This window comes from Giraffa tippelskirchi, chromosome Y (genome assembly GCF_054371585.1).
Source record: "Giraffa tippelskirchi isolate mGirTip1 chromosome Y, T2T-mGirTip1v1.2.pri, whole genome shotgun sequence".
Classification (NCBI taxonomy): Eukaryota; Metazoa; Chordata; class Mammalia; order Artiodactyla; family Giraffidae; genus Giraffa; species Giraffa tippelskirchi.
The window spans coordinates 23570146-23579884 of NC_137290.1; positions in this window are offsets into that span (position 1 = coordinate 23570146).

Consider the following 9739-nt stretch of genomic DNA (forward strand, 5'->3'; position numbering starts at 1 on the left):
GACGACAACCTTAAAATTACAAGACAGTTGCTTCTTGACAGAAAAGCTGTGACAAATTTAGAAGTTTTTTTTTTTTTAAAAACTAAGACCTGATTGGCCAATAGAGTCACAACCACTGTCTTTCCAAAGACACGTACAGATGTGAGAACACCAAAGAATTGGTTATTTTGAACTACTCTGCTGTGGTGGCCTAGTGAGAGTTCCTTGGACTGCAGGAAGATCAATCCAGTGAATCTTCAGGTAATCAACACTGAAGATTCATTGGAAGGCCTGGTGCTGAAAATAAAGCTCCAAAGCTTGTTCATCTGAGGCAAGGAGCTGACTCATTAAAATAGATCCTAATCTTTAAAAAATGTTGAACGCAGGAGGAGCAGTAGGTAAGAGAGGATGAGACATTTGGATAGCATCAACGATTCATAGGACATGATCTCAGGGAGTCTATGGGAGATGGTGAGGGACAGAGAAGCCTGATGTGTTACAGTCCAAGGGGATACAAAGAGTCAAACATGACTTAGTGGTTGAAGAACAGCGACACTTGAGTTAATCAAATGGGTCTTGCAGGTTGAAGGTTGGTTCCAAAATATCAGAGGAATAGGAGACAAAGACCACTCTCTCCCCAACGAGTTCATCTAAGGATCAACTACACATGGAAGAACTTTCAGAAAACAAATTGTGAACACGGTTGACTGGCCCAAGATACCGAGAAAGTCAAACATGTCTTTTCAAAAGGAGGTAGACAAAATAAAAGAGACATAAAAAGAGACAAAGTATTTAGGGGCTGAGGCTGGTCTTGGAGAGGACATTGTAAAAGAATAGTAAACCCTCTCAGATCAGTGACAGTGGAGAACTCTGGGATCACATAGAGCAACATAATCAAGGGAAAGAAAAACAAAAACACATGTCCTTAAGTGAAACTACCAGCAGAGAAGAAGCTCAGATGCTCCTGTCCACCATCATTGAGGTGGACCTGGGAGGGATATCTGGGCTGTATCATCTGCCCTATGGTAAAGACCCAGCTTTAATGCTCTGAGGACAATCTGACAGAGGTGAGGTGACGTAGCAACCGAAACCATTGGAATACCAGAGACAAAATGCAAAAAAGGGCCATTCTTGAGAGAAGTCTCTAAGACCACATAGCGAAAACTGACACACTCACAGCACAAAATTTTCCACCTTACAGATATCAAAGATGTGTAACCTAGCTAACATTTATGGCCATTTCCTCCACGGAGGCAGAGAGGAATGCTCGGATCAGTGAGAACAGAAGGCAAGATGGTGCTGTTATATCATCCTCCGAGACAAACATCTCCCTCCAAGATCTGAGCAGGCAGCCAGTTGCTAATCATGTCTTCATGCGTTCATGTACAGTTCACATAGGACAGAAGGGTCAGAGCCTGAGTTCAGCACCCGTCCAGAGACACATGCACTCTTGAAATTTGTTCTTATGGCAAAGCCAATAATAAAGAAAAGTTACATGTCTCTAAATCAGTTTAGTTCACCTCAGTCACTCAGTCGTGTCTGACATTTGCAACTTCATGAATCACAGCACGCCAGGCCTTCCTGTCCAATACCAACTTCTGGAGCTTATCCAAACTCATGTCCTTCTAGTCAGTGATACCATCCAGCCACCTCATCCTCTGTCGTCCTCTTCTTCTCATGCCCCAATCCTTCCCAGAATCAGGGTCTTTTCCAGTGAGTCAACTCTTCGCATGAGGTCACCAAACTATTGGGGATTCAGCTTCAACATCAGTCCTTCCAAAGAATATCCAGGACGGATCTCCTTTAGGATGGACTGGTTGAACCTTCTTGCAGACCAAGGGACTCGCAAGAGTCTTCTCCAACACCACAGCTCAAAAGCATCAATTCTTCAGCGCTCAGGCTTCTTCACTGTCCAACTCTCACATCCATACGTCATGTAAAAACCATAGCTTTGGCTAGACAGACCTTTGTTGGCAAAGTAATGTCTCTGCTTTTCAGTATGCTATCTAGTGTGGTTACAACCTTCCTTCCAAGAAGTAAGTGTCTTCTAATTTCATGGCTGGATTCACCATCAGCAGTGATTTCGGAGCCCCCCAAAAATAAAGTCTGACACTGTTTGCACGGTTTCTCCATATATTTCCCGTGAAGTGATAGGACCAGGTATCATGATCTTAGTTTTCTGATTGTTGAGTTTTAAGTCAACTTTTTCACTCTCCTCTTTCACTTCCGTCAGGAAGCTCTTGAGTTCTTCTTTGCTTTCTTCCATAAGAAAAGTTGGATGTCTCTAAATCAGTTCAGTTAAGCTCAGTCCCTCAGTAGTGTCTGACTTTTGCAACCATATGAATTGCAGCACGCCAGGCTTTCCTGTCCATCACCAACTTCTGGAGCTTATCCAAACTCATGTCCTTCGAGTCAGTGATACCATTCAGCCATCGCATCCTCTGTCTTCCACTTCTCTTCCTTCCCCCAATCCTTCCCAGCATCAGGGTCTTTTCCAAAGTGTCTAATCTTTGCATGAGGTCACCAAACTATTGGAGAATCAGCTTCAACATCAGTTCTTCCAATGAACACCCAGGACTGATGGCCTTTAGGATGGACTGGTTGGACCTTCTTGCAGTCCAAGGGACTCCACAGTTCAAAGGCATCAATTCTTCAGTGCTCAACATTCTTCCACCGTCCAAATCTCACATTCACACATGACTACTGGAAAAACCATAGCCCAGACTAGACGGACCTTGTTGGCAAAACGATGTCTCTGCCTTTTAGTATGATATCTTGATTGCTCATAACTTTCCTTCCAAGGAGTAAGGGTCTTTTAATTACATGGCTCCTAAATAGCCTGGAGTTAAAACTCCCCTTAATGTCCTCTAAACCATTCAATGAAAAACAAAGAACTGTCTCACCTGAAAAAAACATGGACATTAAGGCTGTTACACCCAGCTCCAAGTCGTTCTAGCTTCTGGCCGATCTCCAAAATTCCTGGCCCCAGCCATTTAAGAGATATCTACTCAAAACAACCTTGGAGAAGAACAGGCACCCTTAAGACAGTAGCTTTCCACATATATGTCTGTATATACTTACTCTTTTCTTGGGTTAGTGCAGCAGCTCATTTATCTGACTGCTGCCCCTTTTTGCCTCATTAAAGGTGATCTGTTCCTATAAAGTGCCAGTCTCATTATTTTGCTGAACCTCACCTTCTCTAACTCCCTTACCCTAAAAACAAACTGATTGGCTGGAACATGACAGATACTTAAGATGCATGGACTACCTTGGACAGTGCCTTGCCTGCCACCCAATTGCCTGAGAAACTTGGACCTGGGAGGGAAACAAAGCACATCGTCGATTGTGGTCAGTGCCCTTGCACACCACCCGAGAACTTGAGTGGCTTAGACTTGGGGAATGTGTGAATCAGAGGGCCCACTTTGGACAGTGACCTCGCAGATCACCCGGGAACCCGAGCAAGGTGAACTGAGAAAGTATATGTCACATTTGTCAGTGGCAAGCCCACCTTGGTGGCCAAAGCACCTTAACCACCCCACATATCCCAGTCGTATTTGTTCTCAGTGACCCCCCGCCCCCTCACCAGCACCACCACTGCACCGCTGAGCAAGTGAGGTCGAATAATGGCCTTCTGTCCCCTCGTGTCATGGTGCAAACTACTGCTGCTGCTTCTGCTAAGTCGCTTCAGTGGTGTCCGACTCTGTGTGACCCCATAAATGGCAGCCCACCAGGTTACCCGGTCTCTGGGTTTCTCCAGGCAAGAACAGGGGAGTGGGTTGCCATTACCTTCTCCAGGTGCAAACTAGTCATAAGTAAATTAGTCATGAAAGAGAGCTGCAAACTGAGGAAGTAAGAACAATCAAAGAAGGGCAAAGTAGCCCAGAAGTGACAGGTGCAACAAATTGAAACACTGACGTTAGTGCAGAAACTGTGTAATCTAGGGACAACAATAGCTTTTGACAACAAGTAAAAGCAGGATAAAGAGACTATCTGACACTGATCTGACACCACAAAGCTCAGAGCAACTTTAGAGAAATTGTTAGACTATTCTTTATTATTTTCATGTTTGTTGTTGTTGTTCTTTATCATTCCCTTTACTTTCGTTTCTATATACCGCGTTATATTTTGAGAATGACTTTGGCTTCCATCTTTTTTCCAGTATTTATAGTAGTTTAAATTCTATTCTAGTTTCTTAATCTTTGCTTTTTGATTTTTTTTTTTAAATCAATGATTATAACTTTAGGAATTCGATCTTTAGAATTGATTTCCATTTACGGATTTAATTCCTGAGTTGATCGTACTCTTCCCTTTTTACTCTCCCTTTTCTCCTCTTAGAAGTTTCTATCTCCCTCCTCACCTTGTTCTGCTCTGTATAACTCTATGAATCCCTTTGACTGTTTTTGGCTATGGAGAACTGCTTCACCATCAACCTTGGGTTTTATCTTCTGTTCTGTGGATACAGAATTCTTGTTGCTACTGTAACTCGGGGACCAAAACCCAGAGGCCACGAGGTCAATTCCAGATATTTAGATCATTTTGGAACCCCTGACATCAGTGAACATTAAAAGAGGAGTGCATCCAAAAGTTCCCATGCCTACATGGAAATCAAGCCCCAAGCTGAAGCCAGCAATTTCAGTGCACGACAACCCACAGGTATTCTTCAGCAAAGCCCAAACACAAAAATAAATATTACAAAAGGTGCTACATGAAGCCATATCAAAGTCACAGACACCACAAAGCACATTATAGGACAACTCATTGCACTTCATAGAGCAGTGATCATGCTCCACCTGACAGACCACAGGCACAAGATCCCCCAAGCATTAAAGCTTGACAACTTACAGGTCCAATCCCACCCACAAAGATCAGCTTCCACAGCAAAGTGGAGCCATAGCCCTGTAGCCTGCAGAAAGGGGACCCAAACCACAGGATCTAAGCAAAATGAAATGGGAGAGAAATATGCAGCCGGTGAAGGTACATGATAAAAACTCACCAAAATAAGCAAAAGAAGAGGAGATAGAAAGTCTTCCTGAAAAAGAACTCAGAACAATGATAGTAAAGATGACCAAAAGCTTGAAAGCTAAGTGGAGTCACGAGTAAATAGAACTGGAGGCCCACACTGAGGAGAAATGAACATATTTACCATGGATCTATAAGGAATAAAGAAAAGTCAAGCAGTAATGGTCAGTGCAATAATGGAGATTAACAACATCCTGGAAGGAACCAACAGTAGAATAACTGAGACGGAGAAAGAACTATTAAGCTGGAGGTAGAAAAGAAGAACCTCCATTAAATGTGGAAGGAAGTAACTCCCTCAGTCCCAACACACCAGAGAGTCCCACATAGGATGAACCCAAACTGAAACACCCCGCCACAAATATTTTATTCAAACTCAGAAAATTTAAGCACACACACACACACACACACACAAATAAAAGCAAACATCAAGTACAACGAGAAGAAAGACATAAATATCATACAGTTGGGTCCCCATAAGGATAGCTGCTGATCTTTCAGGAGAAATTCTTTTGGCCAATAGAGGATGGTAGCACATTCTCAAAATGAAACAAGCACGCACTCTTGCTCCTTTCACATGCTAGCTAGGTAATAGTCAAAATTCGTAGGCAGTACATAAACCAAGAAATCCCACATGTGAAAGCTAAATTTGGAAACAATAGATGAGCCAGAGAACCATTTGGGAACATTCATTGGCTCCTAGAGGAAACAACGGGATTTCAGAAAAGCATTTACTTCTGCTTCAGTGTTCCACCAAAGACATTGGCTGAGTGTGTCACACACAGTACTGAGTACTATCACAGCAAACTCTGGACAGTTTCAAAGAGACAGAAGTCACAGACAATCTTACCTCTTACCTGAGAAACGTGTACTCAGGTCAAGATGGAAGAACTGGAAAAAGACATGGAACAATTGACCAGTTTAAAACTGGGAAAAGATAGTGACAGAACTGCTGATAATCACTCTGCTTATGTGAAATATATGCAGACTATACTATTGAAAATGCCAGGCTGGATGAATAATTAGCTGGAATCAAGGTTTCTGTGACAAGCTTTAACAACCTTACATAGTCTGATGGGAACTCTGTAGGAAAAGAAAGTGAAGAGGAACTAAAGAGTGTCTTGAGGATGAATGAGGAAAGTGAAAAATTTTGCTGAAAACTCAACATTCAAAAAGCCAAACACCAGGGAATCTGGTCCCATCACTACTTGGCAAATAGAAGAGAAAAACGTGGAATCAGTGACAGACTTAATTTTCCTGGGCTCCAAAAATCACAGTGAATGGAGACTGCAGTCATCAAATTAATAGATACTTACTTGCTTCATGGAGGAAAAGCAATGACAAACCTAGACTTTTTTTGTTGTTTAAAAAAAAGAGACATCAGCTTATTAACTAAGGCCCCCTTAGTCACAAACGCCCGTGGTTTATCGAGTAGTCATGCATAGATTGTGAGAATTGGAACATAAAGAAGCCTCAGAGCTGAATAACTGATGCCATCGAACTGTGATGCTGGATAAAACTCTTAGGGCTTCCATGGACTGCAAGGAGATCAAATCAATCAATCCTCAATGTAATCAACCCTGAATATACTTTTAAATCACTAATGCTGAAGCTGAAACTCCAGGATTTTCCAAATCTGACGCAAAGAACCAACTCTGGAAAACACCATGATGCTTGGAAAGACTGAGGACAGGAGGAGAATGGAGTGACAGAGGATGAGATGGTTGGATGGCTTCACTAAGTCCATGTACATGTGTTTGAACAAACTATGGGAGACCGTGAAAGAGAGGGTTGCCTGTAGTGTTTCAGTCCAGGGAGTCACAAAAGAGTTGGACATGACTGAATGAATGAACAATAGCAATCAAAATATCTAGAGTTAATCTTTACAATCACTCTAAAATCTATTTAGTAAAAGAAATACAAACAACGAAAACAACAGAACACATTAAGGTGGTATACTAGAAGACAGGACAATGTTTTTGTTTGTTTGTTTGATTGTTTTGTAATATGGCAACAATAGACTGTCAAAGAGACAACTCTTACAATTGAATAGATTTTAAACATTATGTTGTAAACAAAATTTTATGCAAGCGATAAGTGATAGAGTGCAATAGTTACTATACTAACAGTAGACAAAACAGATTTTAAATTAAAAAAAATTATATGAAACAAATGACATTAAATATATTCAGTTCAGTCACACAGTCATATCTGATTCCTTGCCTCCCCATGGACTGCAGCACGCCAGACCTCCCTGTCCATCACCAACTCCCAGAGTTCACCCAAACCCATGTCCATTGAGTTGGTGATGCCATCCAACCATCTCATCCTCTGTGGACCCCTTCTCCTCCTGCCCTGAGAAGGGCAGAGGTACCTGATGTACTAGCATCAGGGTCTTTTCTAATGAGTCAGCTCTTTGCATCAGGTGGCCAAAGAATTGGCGTTTCAGCTTCAGAATCAGCCCTTCCAATGAATATTAAGGCCTGATCGGAAATCAATAAATATTAGTATGGGTATAAGATACTATAAATAGTAAAGGAGTAGAGAAAATTGAACAAAAAACAAAATTAGTAATAAGAATATTAGGTAAACTAAACAAACAAAAAGAGAAGATTTAGTTACTGAAATGAGAATGAATAGTATATCATTGCTTTATTTATTTTAATTAGTTTATTTATCTGTTTTTAAGTTACAATATTGTATTGGTTTTGCCATACATTGACATGAATCCACCATGGGTGTATATGTGTTCACCTTCCAGAACCACGCTCCCACCTCTCTCCCTATCCCATCCCTTCGGGTCATCCTGGTGCACAAGTCCCGAACACCCAGTATCATACATCGAACCTGGACTGGTGATTCGTTTCACATATGATAATTTATATGCTTCCGTGGCATTCTCCCATATCATCCCACTCTCATCCCACTCTCAACCTCTCCCATAGACTCCATAAAACTGTTCTATACATCTGTGTCTCTTTTTCAGCCTCGCATACAGGGTTACCTTTACCAATTTACTAAATTTCATATATATGTGTTAGTATACTCTATTGGTATTTTTCTTTCTAGCTTACCTCACTCTGTATAATAGACTCCAGTTTCATCCACCTCATTAGAACTGATTTGAATGTTTTCCTTTTAATGGTTGAGTGATATTTCATTGTGTATATGTACCACAGCTTCCTTATCCATTCGTTTGCTGATGGGCATCTAAGCTGTTTTCATGTACTGGCTAGTATAAACAGCACTGTGATGAATATTAGGGTACACGAGTCCCTTTCACTTCTGGTTTCCTTGGTGTGTATGCCCAGCAGTGGGATTGCTGGGTCATGTGGCAGTTCTTTTCCCAGTTTTTTGAGGAATCTCCACACTGTTCTCCATAGTGGCTGTACTAGTTTGCATTCCCAGCAACAGTGTAAGAGGGTTCCCTTTTCTCCACACCCTCTCCAGCATTTATTGCTTCTAGACTTTTGGATAGCAGCCATTCTGACGGGCGTGAAATGGTACCTCATTGTGCTTTTGATTTACATTTCTCTGATAACGAGTGATGTTGAGCATCTTTTCATGTGTTTGTTAGCCATCTGGATGTCTTCTTTGAAGAAATGTCTGTTTAGTTCTTTGGCCCACTTTTTGATCGGGTCGTTTATTTTCCTGGAATTGAGCTGCAGATGCTGCTTGTATATTTTTGAGATTAATTATTTGTCCATTGCTTAATTTGCTATTATTTTTCCCATTCTGAAGGCTGTCTTTTCACCTTGCTTATAGTTCCCTTTGCTGTGCAAAAGCTTTTAATTTTAATTAGATCCCATTTGTTTATTTTTCCTTTTATATCCAATATTCTGGAAGATGGATCATAGAGGATCCTGCTGTGGTTTATGTCGGAGAGTGCTTTGCCTATGTTTTCCTCTAGGAGTTTTATCGTTTCTGGTCTTATGTTTAGATATTTAATCCATTTTGAGTTTATTTTTGTGTATGGTGTTAGGAAGTGTTCTAGTTTCATTCTTTTACAAGTGGTTGACCAGTTTTCCCAGCACCACCTGCTAAAGAGATTGTCTTTTCTCCATTGTATATTCTTGCCTCCTTTGTTGAAGATAAGGTGTCGATGCTGCTGCTGCTGCTAAGCCGCTTCGGTCGTGTCCAACTCTGTGCGACCTCATAGGCGGCAGCCCACCAGGCTCTGCTGTCCCTGGGATTCTGCAGGCAAGAATACTGGAGTAGGTTGCCATTTCCTTCTCCAGTGCATGAAAGCGAAAAGTGAAAGTGAATTCGCTCAGTCGTGTCTGACTCTTGGCGACCCCATGGGCTGCCGCCTACCAGGCTCCTCCATCAATTGGGTTTCCCAGGCAGGAGTACTGGAGTGGGATGCCATTGCCTTCTCCAAGGTGCCCATAGGTGCGTGGATTTATCTCTGGGCTCTCTATTTTGTTCCATTTATCTGTATTTCTGTCTTTGTGCCAGTACCATACTGTCTTGATGACTGTGACTTTGTAGCAGAGCCTGAACTCAGGCAGGTTGATTCCTCCAGTCCCATTCTTCTTTCTCAAGATTGCTTTGGCGTCCGAGGTTTTTTGTAGTTCCATACATATTATGATATTTGTTCTAGTTCTCTGAAAAAATACCGTTGCTAGCTTGATAGGGATTGCATTGAATCTATACATTACTTTGGGGAGTATATTCATTTTCACTATATTGATTCTTCCGATCTATGAACACGGTATATTTCTCCATCTATTTCTGTCTGCTT